Source organism: Bubalus bubalis, chromosome 2 (genome assembly GCF_019923935.1).
Source record: "Bubalus bubalis isolate 160015118507 breed Murrah chromosome 2, NDDB_SH_1, whole genome shotgun sequence".
NCBI lineage: Eukaryota > Metazoa > Chordata > Mammalia > Artiodactyla > Bovidae > Bubalus > Bubalus bubalis.
In genome coordinates this window covers 72,071,611-72,092,340 of record NC_059158.1, presented here as the reverse complement: position 1 = coordinate 72,092,340, position 20,730 = coordinate 72,071,611, and the positions used below count along the sequence as shown (strand labels likewise).

General features: G+C 40.6%; 1 long non-coding RNA gene across 1 annotated transcript; it reads right to left on the bottom strand.

Annotated features, from left to right (window-relative positions):
* Positions 1 to 269: 269 nt before the first annotated feature.
* Positions 270 to 14,596, bottom strand: LOC123330873. Its single transcript, XR_006547121.1, has 3 exons — positions 12,699 to 14,596; positions 1,739 to 1,817; positions 270 to 1,015 (listed from the first exon to the last, which is right to left on the bottom strand). It is a non-coding gene; the product is annotated as an uncharacterized LOC123330873 (long non-coding RNA).
* Between the last annotated feature and the right edge of the window lie 6,134 nt (positions 14,597 to 20,730).

Sequence of the window (20,730 nt, the reverse complement as noted above, 5' to 3'; positions counted from 1 at the left end):
ATTACAGTAGAAGCTCCAGGGACAGGGCTCAGGTCTTCAGCAAACGAGCAGGCAGAGTGGGAACACAGCTGGTGGGTTTGGCCGTTATTAGCAACTAGAGGTGGAGAAGGCAATGGCACCCCACTCCAGTACTGTTGCCTGGAAAATTCCATGGACAGAGGAGCCTGGTGGGCTGCAGTCCATGGGGTCGCTAAGAGTCGGACACGACTGAGCGACTTCACTTTCACTTTTCACTTTCATGCATTGGAGAAGGAAATGGCAACCCACTCCAGTGTTCTTGCCTGGAGAATCCCAGGGACGGGGGAGCCTGGTGGGCTGCCGTTTATGGGGTCGCACAGAATTGGACACGACTGAAGTGACTTAGCAGCAGCAGCAGCAACTAGAGGTTTTCCCAGTTTGAGCCCAGCCAGGAGGGGGAATAGAGGCAGTCTGCTAGTGGTCAGGTTTGCAGAATATGTAGGACATCCCTGGAGAGACATAAAGTTGGAGGAGAGCTGGGTAGAGAAGTACATTCTGTGATGCTGCTGATGATCTGATTGTCCTCTCCAAGCTTGTGGCAGGCTCCTTCTGACGGAGGAGGATGAACACACAATGCCACTTGCCAATGGTCTGGAGTTGGAGAGAGATGGTGATGCCAGCCCAAAGACAAAGTTAAGCGAGGGCTCCAGTGTGGGACACACAGTGAAATCTCAAGGTGGACTGTTGGAGGTCGGAAGGCGGGAGAACTCCAACACAGGGCTGTCTTAGGACCAGATCTTCATCCAGTCGTATCTGTGTGACTCTACTCGCTGCTCGCTGGTAAGACCCCGCTCTGAAGTAGTGCAATCCTGGATCATTCTGAGAACCTTTCTTGATAAAGTTCAAGCCACTGAATTCTGACCTTACCACAACTTTGTCACTTAATTCAGTCTCTCTGAAGAAAACGTGAGCGATATGGGTCAGTTATCTCTCCACTTGTGCCTTAGTTTTTTGCTTGCATCTTGATAACCTACATGGCTTATGCCTGAACACTCACCTAGGTACAAAAAAACAAATTCCAGATGAATGGCTGGGGTCCAGGTAGACAGTTTTGTCTACCACAGCATTACCTGCCTTAATGAGGCAAATGCTAGTGTCCAAGATGATGATCAAAGAAAATTCAGAGCCAAGTAAAAACTCTATACAAAATTTACTGAGCATTCTGAAAATCAACACCATCAAAGCCCCACTCCCCGTCAACTCACCCAGCCTCTACACACTGCCACCACCACCACTCCTCAGAACCACAACATAACCTCATTCATGAATGAATGATCTTCAGATTTTTCTCTCTATGACCATAACCAAGCAAGATTGAGTTCTGTCATTAGAACTATGCTGGCCAGTATTTCACACTAAGTGGGAAAACTGCATTAATGGCTAATATTTCCACAAATATTTATAGCAACACTGTTCTCCAGAAATGACTTCCAGGCTTGAGAAGGAAGAGAGTGGTAGGATTAGCTGAGATCATTGGATGATTTAGAAAGGAAATTGGGGAATTTCCTCAATGAAATTGGCAATTCCTACACAGACTGTGGAAGGTGTCACAAAACACACCTACAGGTAAAACTTTAGACCTTTCAAATATTCAGATCTTGTAAAGTAAAGAGACACAGAAAGAAAATGTTGAAAACTAAATTGGAGATATAAAAATAGTGAGTAGGTTTGATGGGCCTTAAGAAAACCCGGTAAAGAAGGAAAACGTTTTGATACGAACAAGACAGGCTTTCTGAAACTTCTGTCCTTTGATCTTTTCTTCTTGCAACTGCAGCAGGTGGTGGCTGTTGCCTAGAATCCTAGAATAAAGGAATCAGAGTTTTAAAGCCACATCCCAGGTTTAAAACAGAAAAGTTTATGATCAATAAGAAGGCCAGTTTTTCCAAACCCTAAAGAAAAAAGAGAGTCAGGCTGGGGGAAGGATGTGGGGGAGCATTTAAGACTCCAAGGGGTGTTCCTGAGAAGTCCTAATCCCCATCCCATCACCCCTAGGCTGATTCCAGGGGTGGGGGATGAAGCAACAGAGTGTGCCCTCATGACTGTAGGAAAACAAAGAGAAGACCAGTGCTTCATATCCTGTGGGCCCAGGAATGCAGCTAGGAGTTCTGTCACGCCCCAGGGTAAGGCTGGAGCCCTTGAGTACAAATACCTGTATGGGGTGTCTAGAACAAAAGTCTTGAGGCAACCTCACCAAGTAACAACATGTTCTCTCTGCAGACATGAGACCACAGAGCTGCTGGGGCTGCCCAGCTGGACAGGAAGGACACAGTAGTGGATGCAACTGGAGACCATACAAGATGAACCAGGATTTCAAATAGAAGAAGCAAAGAGATGAGAAACCTTGAAATAGCTGAAAATCATCCTGATTCGACAGACTTCACCCTAAATTGACAAAGAACACATTTTCACTCTCTACCAGGCAGAATGAAGTCTTGAGATGAAAATTAAGTGTGTTATTTAGCATGATCTAGTTTGTGTGTGTGTGTGTGTGTGTTAGTCGCTCAGTTGTGTCCAGCTCTTTGCGACCCCATGGACTATAGCCTGCTGGGCTCCTCTGTCCATGGAATCCCCCAGGCAACAGTACTGGAGTGGGTAGCCATTCCCTTCTCCAGGGGATCTTCCTGAACCAGGGATCCAACCTGGGTCTCTCAAGTTGCAGGCAGATTCTTTACCATCTGAGCTACCAGAGAAGCCCAAGTATGTGAAAATAGGCAGCTTCCAAAAAGACAAATCGGATGCTGGTTCTTTCTATTTCAGCAAACCCTTCTTTGCTGAATCCCATAGGGTACTTTGAACAAAGCAGATGCTCTCAAGTTGAGTGACACTAAATATTCTGCTGACAATAATCTCCCAGGTGCACTTAAAGTCTTATTTGATTCAAGTAAGTATTTATGCACATGGTATCTCTAGCATAGTGCTATTGTGAATTTGAAATACACCAATATGCAAAAAAGGGAGGGAATGTTTCCGAGTAATTAATAAGAGGTAAGACAAAAGAAAATTAAGCGTACTTATTCAAAGAAAATAAAAACTCTAACTCAAAAAGATATCTGCACCCCCAAGTTCATCGTAGCATTGTTTGCAATAGCTAAGACACAGAAACAATCTAAGTGTCCATCACTGGATGAATAAATAAAGAAAAGATAGATATCTGTATTGCTATATATGTACATATACACACACTGTATATGTACATATATATATAATGGAATGTTATTCATCCTTAAAAAAGAAGGAAACTCTGTCATTTGCCACAATATGTATGGACCCTGTGGGCGTTATGCTAAGTGAAACAAGGCAGACTGAGAAAGATAAACACCATATGATTTCACTTATACGTGAGATCTAAACAAACAAACAAACCAAATTCATAGATACTGAGAACAGATATCTCATTTTTTAAAAGGGAAGTTAAGGAAGATACATGCTTAAATGGAAATTTCTCTCTCAAATAATGAAGAAAGGCTTGTTGGAGAAGATTATCCTGAGGTCAGAATTTGATAGATCATTGATAACACCCAAATAGCCCCTTAACCAATAAATTTTAGAACTCCTCTTGGGATAAAAAGATTTTACAAGAATTGTCAACCATTTGTGAAAAGTACAGTGATTTCTATCACTCTGCCTCAAAAGAGTTTGCAAACAAGCAGAAAAATGGTCAAGAGAGTGAAACAATTAACCATTTATAAACTTGAAAACAATAAATTTGTTGAAATCAAGAAATCTGAATTGAAACTCGTGTGTGCTAAGTCACTTCAGTTGTATCCGACTCTTTGCAACCCTTTGTACTGTAGCCCACCAGGTTCCTCTGTCCATGGGGTTCTCCAGGTAAGAATACTGGAGTGGGTTGCCATGCCCTCCTCCAGGGGATCTTCCCAATCCAGGGATCGAACCTGAGTCTCTTATGTCTCCTGCACTGGCAGGTGAGTTCTTTACCACTCGTGCCACCTGGGAAGCCCAAATAGAAACCCACAGTTTCTTTAATATCTTGGTAGACTCTAATGTCTTTTGTAATTCTGATTCCCAAGCATTTGCAAGTTCACATATATTTTTGTGTTTGTTTTGTTAGCATCAAGTGATTAGGTCTTTGGGAAGAGGAGACCTTCCTGCTTGATCAGAAGCCCAGGGTTCAATTGGCCAGCAGATTCTGCCAGCTAGTTGGCTATGGTAAAATGTTTTGCCTACACAAGAAAATCCATCTTTTTCTGAGCCTACATTACTGACAAATAAAAATAGTCCATTTTGAAACTAAAGCTGTATTGTAAGTAGACAGCTTACTAACTTGGGTACAATTAATTAACTATACAGTTAATTTTTATAAATATTCGGACTCTAGCATAATTTTAGCAATGTCCTGTGAAATTGATGAGAGCTTCAAGGCGTTTTATTTTCCTTTTTATTTGGACATGGGGAAGAACTGACAGCGGTGTGGGATTTATTGGAAGAATAAATGTGGTTATCTAAATAAGTGATTATTGTTTAAGGTCTATCAATAAAAATTTAGTGATTAAAAGCAGAAGTGTCAAACTTGTTCCAAGTTCCCTGGCTCTTATTGAATTAGAGTAGATTTTTTAATGCTCTTTTAATGGAATTTTCATGAATTAATTTAATTGAATATTGAGATATCTTACTCCACTCTCATATACAGCTTTTTAAAACACAGATAAAGGATAGAACTAAAAAGAAACAGAGAGAGAGAGAGAGAAGGAATGGAGGGACAGAGGAAGGAAAGAAGTTTCCAAGGGAGGGAAGAAAGAAGGAAGGGTGGGAGGAACAAGCAAGCAAACAGCCTGACTGGTTCACTGCTGAGGCTGAAATTCCTGATCTCCTTTTGTCAATCTTTCCAAACGACAGTGAGTTTATAAAGCACATACAATTTGTTAAAGTCCTGGGTTCTCCTGTTCCCACAAACCTAATCACTTTACTCCTGCTGCTACTGCTAAGTCGCTTCAGTCGTGTCCGACTCTGTGCGACCCCATAGGCGGCAGCCCACCAGGCTCCCCCGTCCCTGGGATTCTCCAGGCAAGAACACTGGAGTGGGTTGCCATTTCTTTCTCCAATGCATGAAAGTGAAAAGTGAAAGTGAAGTCGCTCAGGTTGTCTACTTGAAAGTTATACAGTCATGTCTGACTCCTAGCAACCCCATGGACTGCAGTCTACCAGGCTCCTCTGTCCATGGGATTTTCCAGGCAAGAGCACTGGAGTGGGGTGCCACTGCCTTCTCCAAATCACTTTACTAGTATACTAACAAATCAAACAGTATATGCACTCTTGTAAAAACTGATAATAAGAATTATAATAGATAACAGAGCATACCGAGAATTAAAGTAGTACCCCCAAATTAAAGTAGTAATTCAGAAGTCAAGCTTTTTAGATTGGCTTAAATTGGGATTACAAGTAAAGCCCAGATTGCTATGCCCTTTCTCCTCTGGTTTTTGTCTACCTGTAAAACCTTTCAAACTCTTCCCCACAACCTAGAAGAAATTCATCATCATAGATAAATTTTGGTATATTACTTACTGAGTCTTACCTAGTTCAAATTATTCCAATTTTTTATAAACTTTTTAAAAATGATTTTTTTGAAGTGGATCATTTTCACAGTCTTTATTGAATTTTTTACAATATTGTTTCTGTTATATGCTTTGGTTTTTTTGGCCCCAAGGCATGTGGGACCTTAACTCCTTGACCAGGGATTGAACCTACACCCCTTGCATTGGAAAATGAAATCTTAACCACTGGACTCCAGGGAAGTCCCAAAAGGATTCCAGTTTGTAAGTCAACCTAGCTTTATCTCAAATTGCATAATTCTGGAATTTATTTATAAAACCGCTAATCAAAATTTTCAAGTAATAGAAACCAGAAGGATTCTGCATGACATATGGCCTAAATTACACACATTAAATATAAATGTATTGATTCATCCTTTTGGCAAAAAATAAATAAATTGCTCCTTATAGTGAACCAATCTGGCTGTATTCCTACAAGTTCTCTGATGTGTGACCAAATATCTCCTAACTCAGAAAAGTCACCCGTAATTTATGGTTTCTTTGGGGATGGGCTAAAAGGCCTTTTTTCTGGATTCTCTCTTTCAAGAGTTCCCCTGTATACCTTGTATTATCATTATGATTAAAGTATTATTGAGAATCTACAGTATACCAGACTGTTTTGGTGTCTAGACGTACACAAGGGAATAAAACAAAGACTGCTGCCTTGCTGTGAGCTTACCTTCTAATGGAGAAGATAGTGAACAATAGCCAAAAAATAAGTAAAGAATTGGAGGAGTTTTATAAAGTTCAACCCAGATCTATTTCATCTCTCTGAATGATTACAAGTCAATTAACTCCCTGCCTTAAATCTCTTCCTGCTAAAACTAGCTAGGGTGGATTCTGTTTGCAGTGACTGAGCCTCAACCAATGAGATTAGAAGCTGCTTTGTGAAGAATTCTCCCCAGTTTCTCTTTTAAAATTATAATAATGAAGCATATGTGTCCTTTAGTTGTGAGTAACCACATTGTTTAAGAAAAAAAAAATCACTGAAGAATGTTAGGCAGCTCTTAGAATTGCCTGGAGGACTAGAGATCCAGGCTTGGAAAACAGACAGACACAAAGGAAGGCCAGATGGCAGAAGCATGGCCCAGTGTTAGCCCACAAAGCAGCATCTCTCACTGCTGACTGAAGGCATGGGAAAGGTCGGCAGCTGGGCTGGGGCGCTCTCTACACCACTGGTCCTTTCCATCGGTAGTTCCATAGGCATCATCCCCAATGGATGCACCTGACTGACCAACCCGAGGTGCCCACCCTCCAGCTGATAAAACTGAAAAAGTCATCTAGCTTCTCTAAATGGGAGAGGCTGTGGCAAGTGTCATAAGTTGGCATATTCTCCATACTTAGGCAGAGAGCACCAATGCTGGACAGCTCCACCAAAATAACACACATCTTTAACAAAGGATTTTCTCTAAATTTCTTAAAAGGTATGTCTCTTTTTACGAGATCATATCTGTACCTACTTATAAATATTTCAAATATCAACAGTAAAACACATGGAAAGCCTTTCTGAAATTCAGACATAAAACTAAATACACATAAAAAATAAAAACACTCACAGCCCCAGAATGTGGCCAAATAGCCAAGCTGTGGAAGCCCTAGTCCTTCTGGCCTTCAGGTGAAGAGGTAACCTCATCAGGTGGGTCCTCTGGCTGGTCCTCGGGCCTTGGTTTTGGAATACCTGAGCTTCCCCCATCAAGGACATATTTGAACTCAATAGAAAGCAAGTGTGAGAGATAAGGTTGACGGTAAAGAGGAAACTTGTACCTCAGTATTTCTCATCATCCTATATTGAATATATAGGAATACTATGTTACGAGGAGGCTTCCCAGGTAGTGTGGTGGTAAAGAATCCACCTGCCAATGCAGGAGATGCAGTTTTGATCTCTGGGTTAGGAAGATCTGCTGGAGTAGAAATGGCAACCCATTCCAGTATTCTTGCCCGGAAAATCCCATGGACAGCAGAGCCTGGTCGCAGAGAGTCAGACTTGACTGAGCAACTGGGTACACATACACATTACGAGAGGCCTCAGAGCTCCTGTTCTTGGGAAACCAGCCCTTTGTCTACCCTCACTGTGATACCCTCACTGTGAGAGTGAGCTAGGTTCTCCTCCTCTGTGTCCCAAACAGGATGTTCCTGCCTTTATCATATTGCTCACCCTACTGTAAATGTCTGCTCTGTTCACTTGTCTGTCAGGCCTCCTGGACTGAAAGTACTTTGAAGAAAGAGAGTTTATATCTCATTCACAAATCACATCACTCGATACCTATAAGAAATAAGTCAATATTTGTTAAACAAATGAATGAAATAAAACTTCAGTGTTGTGACTCCAAACCACCAGTGAAGTTGCTCAGTTGTGTCCGACTCTTTGCGACCCCATGGACTGTAGCCTACCAGGCTCCTCCATCCACGGAATTTTCCAGGCAAGAGTACTGGAGTGGGTTGCCATTTCCTTCTCCAGGGGATCTTCCCGACCCAGGGATCGAACCCAGGTCTCCTGCATTGCAGGCAGATGCTTTACTCTCTGAGCTACCTTTTGTGACTCCAAAAGGCAGAAATTAAAGATAAGAGGTGCTTCTGTATTACTTCTTAACAACCTCAGAACGTTAGTCAGAATAAAGTCTCAAATATGTTTTTTGCAAAAGATGACCTTGCAAACCACGATGCACCATGACCTTCAGGGAATGTTTGGAGGGTTAGGGTTGAGAGGTGGCTTTAACTGCATGTTCTCTCTGCCCTGGCACCATGCCCCTTAGTTCTTTGCTCAGTTAGTATTCCAGAGTCCCAGTCCCAACATACTTCACCTCACCCCTCCTCCCACTGCACCATCACACAGACCCATCACTCACCATCATCATTACCGTCCTCTGAAAGCGAGTGAACTACACCTAAGGACCAAAAATGCCAAACACCCCTGGGTTGAAATGAATTGCTTTTTTTAAAACAACTTTTTCCTGTACCTAGAATTCTTCTAGCTGGGGACTTGCAGTGAAATATCTAGTTTCCAAACACCATTCTAAATAACTAGAATGGAAAAGATGGTTGCCACTCCACATTGCTTAGCCTGTGTTGCATAACACACCCCCAAAACTTGAGGGCTACCAATAATAGCCCTTTATTATTGCTGGCAAGTCTCTGGTCACTTGAGTGATTTAGGTCAAGACTGGTTGCTTTTGGCTGGCTTTGCTGATGCATCTGTGGTCAGTTGACTGGTTAGGTGAGAGCAGGATGGTCTAGGATGGCCTCATTCATGTGTCTGCAGTTGTCTGGAGTGGTGAGGGTAACTAATCCATGTGTCTCTCATCATCCAAAAGGCCAGCATATCTTCTTCAGATGGTGATGGTAGCCACAGCCTCATAGGCAACAAAAGAGGGCAAGGCTCAACGTGCAAGCAATTTTCACATCTCTGACTGCCTCACGTTTGCTATTATACCACCAGCCAAAGCAAGTCACATGGTCAAGCAGACTCAGTGCAAGAAGGGACAGTCCTGAGACATGGGTACAAGGAAGCCATGAACAAATTGGAGGCCATTACCCAACAATCTACCATACACTCTTGACCTAAAGGGGCTTCATTCTTCAACCTCTTTAAAACATTTACCCTACAATATACATGAAGTGAAACTGATACTAACTTGGGAAATGTCTCATCATTTCTGATTTCCTCCGTGTGTGGCTCTGACAGTCAACTGTGTGCTAGAACACGGTGGAAACATTGCCCACGCGGCCAAGCAAGTGTGCTTTTGGGAGCAGCCAACTGTTCATTTGCATGTTCATGTACATAAGTTTGAATCCATAAAGACACAGATTCAGTGAGTCCCATTCCCAGTACAAAGAAGGGCCTGATATTTGTGGGAGGTAATTCATTCGGCAGTTCATTTTTCTTGAGCTCCTACTGTGTGCATTGCAGTCGTGCTGGAGATACAGAGTGGTGGTTTGGGTTCCAGTGAAGAAAGAATGGAGGTCCAGACTAAGATAGAAGCAAGCAGGTGGAACAAAGTTGCCAGAATTGAAAACTGAAGGAGAGGAAATCAAAAGGCCTTTGTGATTGATTATATGTGGAAAACGAGTGTGAGGGAGGAATTAAGGATGACTGCCAGGTGACTGGGTGGATGGTAGTGGAGAGGGAGACAATGTTTCCTCATAATGCAATTGTAAATGATAATGCACAGATTCAAAGTACCTACTTTATTGTTTTGATAACAATTGTGGCTAGAAAAAAACCCCACTCCAATAAGCATGTATGACTTTTCTTAGTCCTATGCATTCTAAAGAATCCTTTAAATTCACAAGTCTTCCATATCCTTGTAATTGCCTTTTCAATGTCTACCCACAACCAGCTCAAACATGTAATCAAACCTAAACTTAGTAAAATTATTTTTCTATAGAGTAATATATTTTTATTGTCCTTGTCCACTGCTAGAAGCCAAAAATCTCTTTTTTATTGGTATTATCTTACAATCATAAAGGCTCTGTGATTGGGTTATGATTGCTTCAAATGAAGAAGCTTAGTCCAGGTAATTTCTCAAGACAGAAGTCCATGAGGAAGGTTAAGTTTGAAATCAAGCATATCAGATAATGCATCCAAGTCCAGACATTTGATTTATTGCCTATCCTTTCTAATGATTAAATATTCGGCTGTCCCCATTGAAACCACACATATATTCATACTACAATGTTCAAAGCAGGTTAACTGTATACTGAGTTTCCAGCTTCATCCTCTAGAGAAAAACATCAGCCTGCACACAACTCAATAACAAAGAATCAGATACTAAGATCCAAGAAAGAGAAGAAGAAATTAATGAGGACATGAGCATCAGATTTCTCTTCTAAGCACCAAGTCCTAGTAAAGTTTTTCTTTGTGGTAAAGGAACTCAAGAACAGCTGTCAAAAATATGGCACTGCTAACCCTTTAACAAATTAAAAAGCACCATCTGCACACACTGAAGTCTGGATAAGCAGATGTGCGCCAGTACAAAGCCCAGGGAAGAGAAAATGGCTTGACGATGCTGAGGTTAACGGGTCTGAAAGCAGACAGCATATGTTTCTCCAATAAAAGGAGCACTCTACTACAGAAGCCAACAATTTGTAATGTTTATCAATTGTTATTGAACCTCTAATGTACCTCTAAATACCTGCATTCATGTTTTCAAAGTTTCTTTAAGAACAGTAAGTAGATCAATTACAGAGGACTACAAGTTCAGCATCTTTCCATGTACCATTAGTCGTTCAGTTTAGCTGAAGAAGGTCCCTACACTATCTTTAATCTGTTCCCCCCCCCCCACCTCCACCACCCCCCATCCAGTAACGCCTCTCATTAAAACTAACTCTTTTGAAATATGCAACACTGGCTAGCTTGTCCCACTTGCTAATGGTCCTGAATTGATTCTTAATTAGTTGCAGTTTTGGAAAGAATCCAATTAAAATAGTGGGGGATTCCAATAGCAGAAAAGAGCCAGCTAATATGTGTTATGCTCTGAGCTGCTGATCTTTGCATTAAACTTGCTCAGGCAAAAGGCAGCTCTGTAGAATATGGCAGGATTCAAATCCTACTAAACATGTTCAGGTTTTAAACAGAAACCTTCACATGGTAATTTATCCTCTAGCCATAAAATATGATCAAAGAAAGGCAGCCAAATGCTGTTAGAAAAATTACATTCCTTCATTCCACTTTCTCTCTCTTCTTCCTAAAAGGACAGGTTACTAATTCAAGAGAAGACAGCGGAATCTTTTCAATAAATTATACTATATTTTTATTTGCTGTATATTTTCCAGTTCCCTATTCAAATTCCAAAAAAGGAAGAGGAAGCTCAGCGTGGGAAGAACTGGAGAAATAAAATAAAAGATAGAGGAGGGAAGTCTCCAGGAGGATAAATAGGATATTTTCCTATGTTCTTTCCAAAAGCAAGGAGTTGCCACCAGCAAAATTCCCAGTGTTGTTTATGAGGGCAGCTGGAGGGCATTTGACAGGTATGGCTTTTATGGTTCGGATTTAATTATAGAAAAGCAAGGGCTCGGGAAAGCAAGGTCTCAGGAAACCCAGGCAGGAGAAGGACTGTGCCTCTGCTGGTGGGTGACAGTCACGTGACCAGCTTTGTATTCAGCGGTAATAACTCACTGCCGGCTACCGGGATGGAGCCCAGCTCGCCTATCCCCTGAGGAGCTTCCACCAGGCATGGATTCACAGAGTCTCTGATCTGCAGATTAACATGATCAGGACCATAGGCTTTGTCTTTTGCAAACATCCTCAGTCCCCGGATTTGTATCCAACATAAGGTTGAGCCCATATTTATTTGAGTAATGAATTGCAGTAATTAATGCACACATTGATTTTTTTCAAGTCTCCCTGAAGGCTATTTCTATTTTTAATTTATAGAAAATATATACCATTCCCTTAATAAGAACCACTCTCTGTTTCCAAATACATAGAAGAAGAGACACAATGAAGCAAACAACAAAAAATGAAAGAAGCAGGTGGTGTTAAAGATTGGAGCAGGGACTGAATCAAAGTCACTTTTTAAAAAATCAGTAAGAAGAGCCTTTTCCTGTGGAATTTCGGTCTGCTCTGGATCTGTTCAAATACTTCATCAAGCTGTTTAAAGAAACAGTTATTTGAAGTATCCAGTATTCATACAGATAAATATCTCCTTCTTTTAAACTAAGCTTCTTTCCAACTGTTAATAAACGGATATCCTGTGCAAAAAAAAAAAAGAAAGAGATGAAGAAGAGAGTTAAATCTGAATCAGATAAAAATTGTTGTGGAATTTTAATTTTGTTTTAAGAAGAGGTAATAGCAATTCTTCCGATGTCCCTGACTAAATACCATTTAAAACAGAGAAAGAGCTAGGGAGAGAGAAAAAGAGAAAGAATACCCCTTGTCTCAGCTGCATCTTAATTGAAGTTTCCCTAGGGCTTGAAATGATGGGATTTTTCTTACTTGAGAAATAATTCTTTTCTGCACCAAGGTTCTTAGTAAATGCCAACAGAGAGGAGTGTGTAAGTGATACAATCCGATATTTAGCTGAAAGTCATAGGTAAGAAATAGTGGAAAAGCTTTTGTGGCAGGCATTTGGCTGTGGACAGGGCACAGCTCAGAAGGAAGGGGAGTTTGGAGACACGTGCAAGCTAAAGAAATACCTGATTAACCTTTCGCTGACTCTGAGCCACGTGATGCGCAGTGAGCCTTCTTAGAGTGATGGCTTTAGAAGAAGATGTTAAATTTAACCTCTGGCGCATGATAAATTGACAATAAAAAATTCAATGGCTTGGTAATTACCAATCACTTTGGACATCGGCAACATTTTTCAGTTCTGTCACTGCGCATTGGCACAAAAGCTTCAGCTGAAATTCTCTCGATCTTCCTCTTTTTAACTTTGTTTTCATGATGCAGATTAAATCTGCCACCCTATTACTGATTCATTTTCCTAATTTTTCATGTCTGCACCATGCCCCAGCTGCACCAGACTGATAATTGTGGAGCCCAGCCCTGATGATTAACATCAGAAGAATTAATTATGCCTGCCATTAAAATTCCGGGTTGCACATGGTGATCAAGAAAAATTAAGTTTCTCTAGGCCTCTAAATCATTTCACCTTTACAGGGAAGGATAGTGGACAGCTAAGCTGCAACTGTTCCTACTGAGGTCGAAACCAGGTTGAATGCCCTTTGTGTAATTCAACACATGCTTTCCCTGTTATTTTTTCCAGGATTTGAACTAAAGGATTTAATGCTTAGAAAATCATAAAAAAGAAAAGAAACCTGAAAAATATTATCTATCCTACACTTTGAGAGAGGAGAAAAATACTTTTATAGAGGCTCAGCTGCTGTTTCAGAAATATCTGTTATGCTAATTTGTAGAGGAATGCATCCTGTGGAAAAAGAAATGTGGGACCCTTGAAAATAGTTGGTGAAACGAGGGTGGAAAGGGGTCTAGCTTTACAATCGTTATAAATGGGAAGAAAGGAATTTTCATTCAAGAAGGTAAAGGCAGGGACATTTCTTAGAAATAAATTGATAGCAGAATAAAAACAGATCCTCAGATCTTTAGGCTAAATAATAATGAGTAAAGGAAGCCTGTTGACTGACGCATTTCCAAAATGATTGTTGCATGAGAAACTCAAAATGTATTCAGTCTAGCCTAAGGTACAAAATTTACTGGAGCTATAAAGAGTAAGATGATATGCATTTATCATGTTCTTTTTTCTACTCTATGTTCCATTTTTTAAATTACCATAATAATGTATATTATAGGCATGGCTTTAGAAGACTACAAAAGGAGTCATATTTTGATGAGCAGATGTAAATATCTTATGCCAAATGGTAAATCTCTTGTTCACCTCTATGCAAAGAGTATGCATAAGCTATGCATCATATCTGTTGCATTTATTATATTTAAGAAGTGATATCACAAGACAACTATTTCAATGCAGATACTCTTGTTAGTTTTTACTGGCAGTAAATTTACAGAGTCAAGTTAACTATACACTAATCCCAGGTGAGGTGGGGCGGGGGTAGGAGAGGAGGAAACTGAAAAATTAATTCTATCTTTCTAGAATCTGTACTAGAAAATTTTAGAAGCTTGTATATTTTGACGTTGGCTGATTTTCACAGGAAATCTTGGGCTTAGTGACATGATAAAAGCCCAAACATAATGATTTAGTAGCTTGAGCTGAATATGTCTTATATTTCTTGAAATGACTACCTTCCGTACTAATTATCCAGAATTCCTTAATAACACAGTTTCACAAATGACAAGTTCTGCAAGCAGGGCTGACTGCAAATTTATTCATCTCATAAGCATTTTGAGATGAAGATAACAAAGACAACATAACAAAAACAAGAAAAGTCTATTGAAATACCAAAATTTGAAAAGTCATAAAATGCATCTAGAGGACCATAAGAACAAATGAGACAAAAGCAGTGTGTGCGTGTGTGCTCAGTCATGTCCAACTCTGTGATTCCACGAACTGCAGCCTGCCAGGTTCCTCTGTCCGTAGGATTCTCCAGGCAAGAATAGTGGAGCGGGTAGCCATGCTCTTCTCCAGGGGATCTTCCTGGTCCAGAGATTGAACCTGGGTCTCCTGCATTGGCAGGTGGATTCTTTACCACTGAACCACCTGGGAAGCCCATAAGAACAAGTGAGATAAACACAGAGGCTTAAGTAGAGTTCTTCAAACTCTTCTTCACTGTGCACAGAGCTGACTTTCTAGTATCCAGTTTTTAAATTATGCACAAGTCCCTCAGGAGAAGAAACAGAAGGAAAAACCGGCCCCAAACATTCATATCGACCCCAGATTAAAGAAAGTAGAATTAAAATACAGAGCAAATAGTAGAATATATTCTACCTTTTCCATAACAAACAACGTAAAGGTATAAATACTGCGAAGTGATGGAGCAGCAAGTGGAAGAAAGGAGGAAAGGAACTTGCAAATATAATCATATAAGCATCAAGATTGCACGATGTGAAAAGTAGATAACACTACAACTTTCTGATGATCAGGGAAAATAACCCAGGACAATAAAAAGGTAACATAAGAATCCAGTAGAAGTGAAATGACTAACAGTATCACTATAGAAGAAAACCAAGATGGTAGCTCAGGGGAAATATCTGAATTTTTCTTAGAGGTATTATAAGGTGCAGTAGGGGTGTCCCTAGTGGCTTAGATGGTAAAGAATCCGCCTGCCAATGTAGGAGACCTAGGTTCAATCTCTGGACCAGGAAGATCCCCTGGAGAAGGGAATGGCTACCCACTCCAGTATTCTTGCCAGAGAATCTCATGGACAGAGGAGCCTGGTGGGCTATAAACCATGGGGTCGAAAAGAGTCTAAGCACACACACACAGAGCAGTAGATGGAGGGGAGAGGCACTCCCAAGTGCAATAAACAATTAGAAAACAGATGTGAGGCTTCCTCTAACTACATTGAGTAATAATGATGGGACAAAAAGATGCAAAGATTTCCCACCGGCATTCATTTTCCTTATCACAAATTTCTCAGTAAATCCTAAATAAATAGACTCTCACTTTATTCCTCTTTTTTCAAAATATTTATTCTTTTGTTTGTTTACTGGACTGCACTGGGTCTTAGTTGAGTCATGCAGGATCTTCAGTAACAGCATTCAAACGCTTAGCTGTGGCATGTGGGATCTGAGTCCCTGACCAGGGACCAAACCCGTGCCCCTGTGTGGGGAGGATGGCGTCTCAGCAACTGGACCACCAGGGAAGTCCTACATTATTTCTCTTTATTTGTGGCAAAGAGGTCATAAGAGAAAATTTTGGATATTATAAATAATTAAATTTTGGTTTTGTTTAATGTATCTCTAATGTTCTGTTGATCTTTATTATTATAACTGGCACATATAATGCCAGGACAAAGTGCAAAGTGTGAGTGTATGTGTGTGTGAGTGTGTGTGTGTGTGTTTAGGAGTGAAAATTTTTACAATGTTCCTCTAGGTTTAGGGGAGGGACTGAGGCGATCACAATGTTACCCAGAAACAATCTATATAGATTACATGTGTAAGGCTTTCTGGTCTAAGCAAATAGAACTTATCACAAAATGATTCAGGCACAGTAGTTATTGAAATATATAATCATAATAGTGCTGTTCTCTTGAATATAAATAGAATATTTAAATAGATTTAATATTTAATATTTAAAATATTTAAATAAATAAATAGAATATAAAAAGAATATAAATAGTTCACGTAAACTGACACCATTTATGTTACTAGTAACCAGTCAAATAAAATGTTTCTTTGACTTTGTTAGACCTCCATGCTGTATTAGCCAGTACCAATGAATGAAAATTCCAGTGATCAGTGGGGGCCCTCTACATCTCTGGTGGTGTGCTGTCTCCTGAAGGAATGCAAATAAAACCCACGGTGTCATGAAGCATTCTTGCCAAAATTGTTTAACCTAACTCTAAACAAACTTTAGATCCAATTCCCAGCACACAGGAAATGCAAAGGATAGAGGAAAAAGTTAAATGACACCACAAGGAGACAAATCCGGAAAGCAGAATGTTCTGCAGAAAAGCTAGTCAAGTCTCTTCAACATGTCATTTTCATGGTGGGGGGTGCGGGGGCGGCTCCTGATTAAGAGACATTATAGATTCACACACTGCAACTCATTCAGATTTGAACAAAGTAGCTATGCAAGACATATTGAGAAAATCATGGAAATCTGAATATGAGCTGAATGTTAAATGATTGAATTTTTACTTTCATTAGGTATGATAATACAGTTGTGGCTATGAAAGAAAATGTCATCTTATGTAGACACTCTGGAATAAAGTTAAATAATATGAATAACTTTTTTTCAAAAAATAATTCAAGCAAGAATATTGGAGTGAGTTGCCATTTCCTTCTCCAGGGGATCTTCCCAACCCAGGGATCGAACCCAGGTCTCCTGCATTGCAGGCAGATGCTTTACTATCTGAGCTACCAGCTGCTGCTGCTGCTAAGTCGTTTCAGTCCTGTCCGACTCTGTGTGACCGCATAGACGGCAGCCCACCAGGCTCCCCCGTCCCTGGGATTCTCCAGGCAAGAACACTGGAGTGGATTGCCATTTCCTTCTCCACTGAGCTACCAGGGAAGCCCTCAAAAAAGATAGAATATGGTAAATTTTATGTAGGATGAGTTTATGGTTGTTCATTATACAGTTGACCCTTGAACAATTCAATTGTTATGGGTGCTGACCCTCCAGGCAGCTGAAAATCCACCTAAATTTGATAGCCAGCCCTACATATCTGCTGGAGAAGAAAATGGCAACCCACTCCAGCATTCTTGCCCAGAAAATTCCAAGGACAGAGGAGCCTGGCGGGCTACAGTTCATGGGGTAGCAAAGAGTTGGACACAACTGAACGATGAACACACAAAAATCTGCGATTCCATATCCAACAGTTCAATCAACTGCAGAGTCTGTAATACTTCAGTATTTATCATTGGGAAAAAAATCCGCATGTAAGTAGATCTATGCATTTCAAACCCACATTGTTCAAAGTTAACTGTATTCTCTGCTTTTCTATACATGTAAAATTTTTTTGTAATAATAATGTACTGGGAAGTGGTTAGTATTGGAAGGTAGATTTCTACAAAAGATGATTGGCTCTGAGTAATAACTAAATTGAAGTAGTCACTTGTGTTATAAGGAATGTCAAGGTATAGAGTCCGCCCAAACCACTGGAAGTCATTTCAAAGATCAGAGGAGTTACTATAATGGGTCCAAGAATATCTGATTCACATATTTTTTTCATTTGAAAGGTCTTTAGTTATCACCTGGTTCAACTGTACCATACCAACAGGGAAAGAGAAATAAAAGTGAGGGCATTGCTCAGTTCTTGAACCACAAAAGCAGGAACAATTCTTCTGTCTTTAAGCCTACCCTAGTTCTTCTCATCCTATTCTAAATATAAACGTCCATGATTCTATTAATACATTTTTAACAACAATAAGGATAAATTATACTTTTGTACATTTTGTAGTTTTTGTGTACTTTTCATACACTATTTCTTATAATGCTTCCTACTACCCTAGAGATAGATTGTTTTACAGATAAAGAAACTGAGGTGCTAAGAGGTCAAACAGCCTGCCTACCTTCAGAAAAAAAAAAGAAAAGCTTGAGGCTAAATCAAAGCATGGCAGCACTCCTACCTCTGTGCTTTTGCATTATTCTATAGGTAGCACCTATACACATGAAATGACTAGTTTGCAGGATCTGATTCCCCAGTAGCCTGGTTAGGGGACAATATCTTGCAGCAGCAAGTTTCATATGACTTTTATTTGCCGTATTAAAGTCAAAGGCATAACATTATATAACAACCCAATGAAGGTAATTAACTATACCAATGCTTCTCAGCTCAGGCTGCATTCCGTAGACTCTAGAGTAGAGTCAGATATTTTAGGTTTTCTAAACATGCTGCAAGCTGGAAAGTGAGGGCGAGGGGGAACTCTGATATGCAGCCATGATTTTAAAACCTCTGAAATAAACTACCACCATCCCAGTGTGCAGCCTTCTGGTGGTCTAACATGACCTAGGGATAGAATTTCTAAATCTGTAAAAGTAAATGACACATGGATGAAGATCTCACATGCAGATGCGCAATTAAGCCTGTGCACCCTGGGATGACCCTGGATGGGGAGGGATGGAATGGGGAGGGAGCCATTTCTCTTCCGCTCACTTCTTGACAAAGAAGTGGACCCACCTGGGTCCAGGATGGGGAACACATGTACACCCATGGGTGATTCATGTCAATGTATGGCAAAAACCACTACAATATTGTGAAGTAATTAGCCTCCAATTAAAATAAATTAAAAAAAAAAAAAGCCTGTGCACCGCAACTAGGGAGTCTGCATGCTACAACAAAGACCCAGAGCTGCCAAAAAATAAAGAAAGTAGACTGGTGGTTGTCTAGGGCTGGGTGTATATTGATGACTTGGAGTGACGGCTAAGGGATGTGGGGTAACACTCTGGGGTAATGAAAATGTTCTAAAGTTGATAGTGGCAATGGAAGCACAAGTCTATAAATATACCAAAAGCCACTATACACTTTAAATGTGTGAGTTGTGTGGTGTGTAAATTAACTCTCAATAAGGCCATCATTTTTTAAAAAATGAATGCTCAGTATGTCTAAACAATCCCCATTTTCACCACTTCTCTTCCGCTCACTTCCTGACAAACTGGAGCTGTGCTTTCATCCCCCGATCCAGCATGTTTGCCAACCAGGCTCTGTTCTAGGAGTTTGGGATTAACAGCAAACATGGCAGAGAAGAGTCCTGTCCTCATGGAACTTATACTTTAGAGGAAGGAGGTAGGCAGTAAACACATAAATAGAGAACGATTTCAGACTGTGATAGAAGACAAAGGAAATAAAACTAGGTGAATAGCAATGCTGGGGGTGTGGGCCACTTGAAATGGGGTGATTGGTACATGAGGTAACTTTCAGGACTTGTGAGCCTTGAATGACATGAAGTAACAAACCATGCAAAGATCTGGGGGCTGAGCCACTGGTGAAGAACAAATGTCTGTGGGGCAGTAACAGGTCCGATGTCTTCAAAGGATGAAGAGAAGGGCAGAATGGCTGGCCCCGAGTGAGCAAAGCCAACATGGGCAATGAGCTGCGGAGGCTGGCAGATGTCAGGTCACAAGGGGCAAAGCCTGGACTCCAAGAGAGCTTGGAGGATTACACATTATGTGTCCAGATCAGAGTATGCCTGAGAGTGAAAAAGGGTGCTTTATTAATCACATAGGCACAGGAACAATAGGTACAGGACTGTCACAGGCTAAATAGGATGTCTGCTCACCATACAAAAAGATCAAGAGTTTACTCTAAAAGGCGATGGAGAACTATTGGCCGGTATTAAGCTGGATTGTGTAAAGTTTGAAATTATCCTCCTAAGGGGACCCCAGAACTATTGTTTAATTAGAGAGATAAAGGATGGAAGTGGCACAGGCAAGCATCTATATGGGAAGCTAGAGGAACCACTCCACCACACAGAGGAGGGGGCAGCAGCAGGGACCCTGCAGTAAGACAGCCTGCACTGTCCTCCTTGGGCAGCCTGGGGTTAGTTCCAGTACATGAAAAACGCTCTGCTCAGCCCCCAGGGTTCCATGACATACAGCAGAAATCATTTTGGCTTGGAAAATTTTCAAAGCAGGTGTTGCTAGTCATTCGCTCTAACCATAGAATAGTTTCAAAAACACTCCCTAGCTTCTTCTGACCCAGAGCATGGGAATTCTGTCACTTCCCAGGCGTGAGCTATAAAACGCATTCCCAATTAACTGCTTGGAATTATATATCAGGTTTACTGAGTTTCGGAGCTTGAATGAGTAACACTGAATTATTCTTTGGGTTTCTGGTTAGATACCAAGGCATTATTAAGTAAGAAACATCTAGCAACAATCAACCATTTTTGCCCCTAATATCTGCTTTGGGAACAGAATCTAGGAAAGGTTGGAGGAATTCAAATTCTAAGAAGCATTCATAAGGCATCTACAATTCTTTTTGAAAACAAGTTAATAATTTACTATTTATTGAGCACCTAGTATGTGCCAGACATTATGCTAGATGCCATACTTGCTTTACCATCTATAACCTGTTACTACAAACTTGCCAGGTGGGTGTGTTATTCTCATTTATCTGATGAGGTTTATTGTTATTATTCTGATGAAAT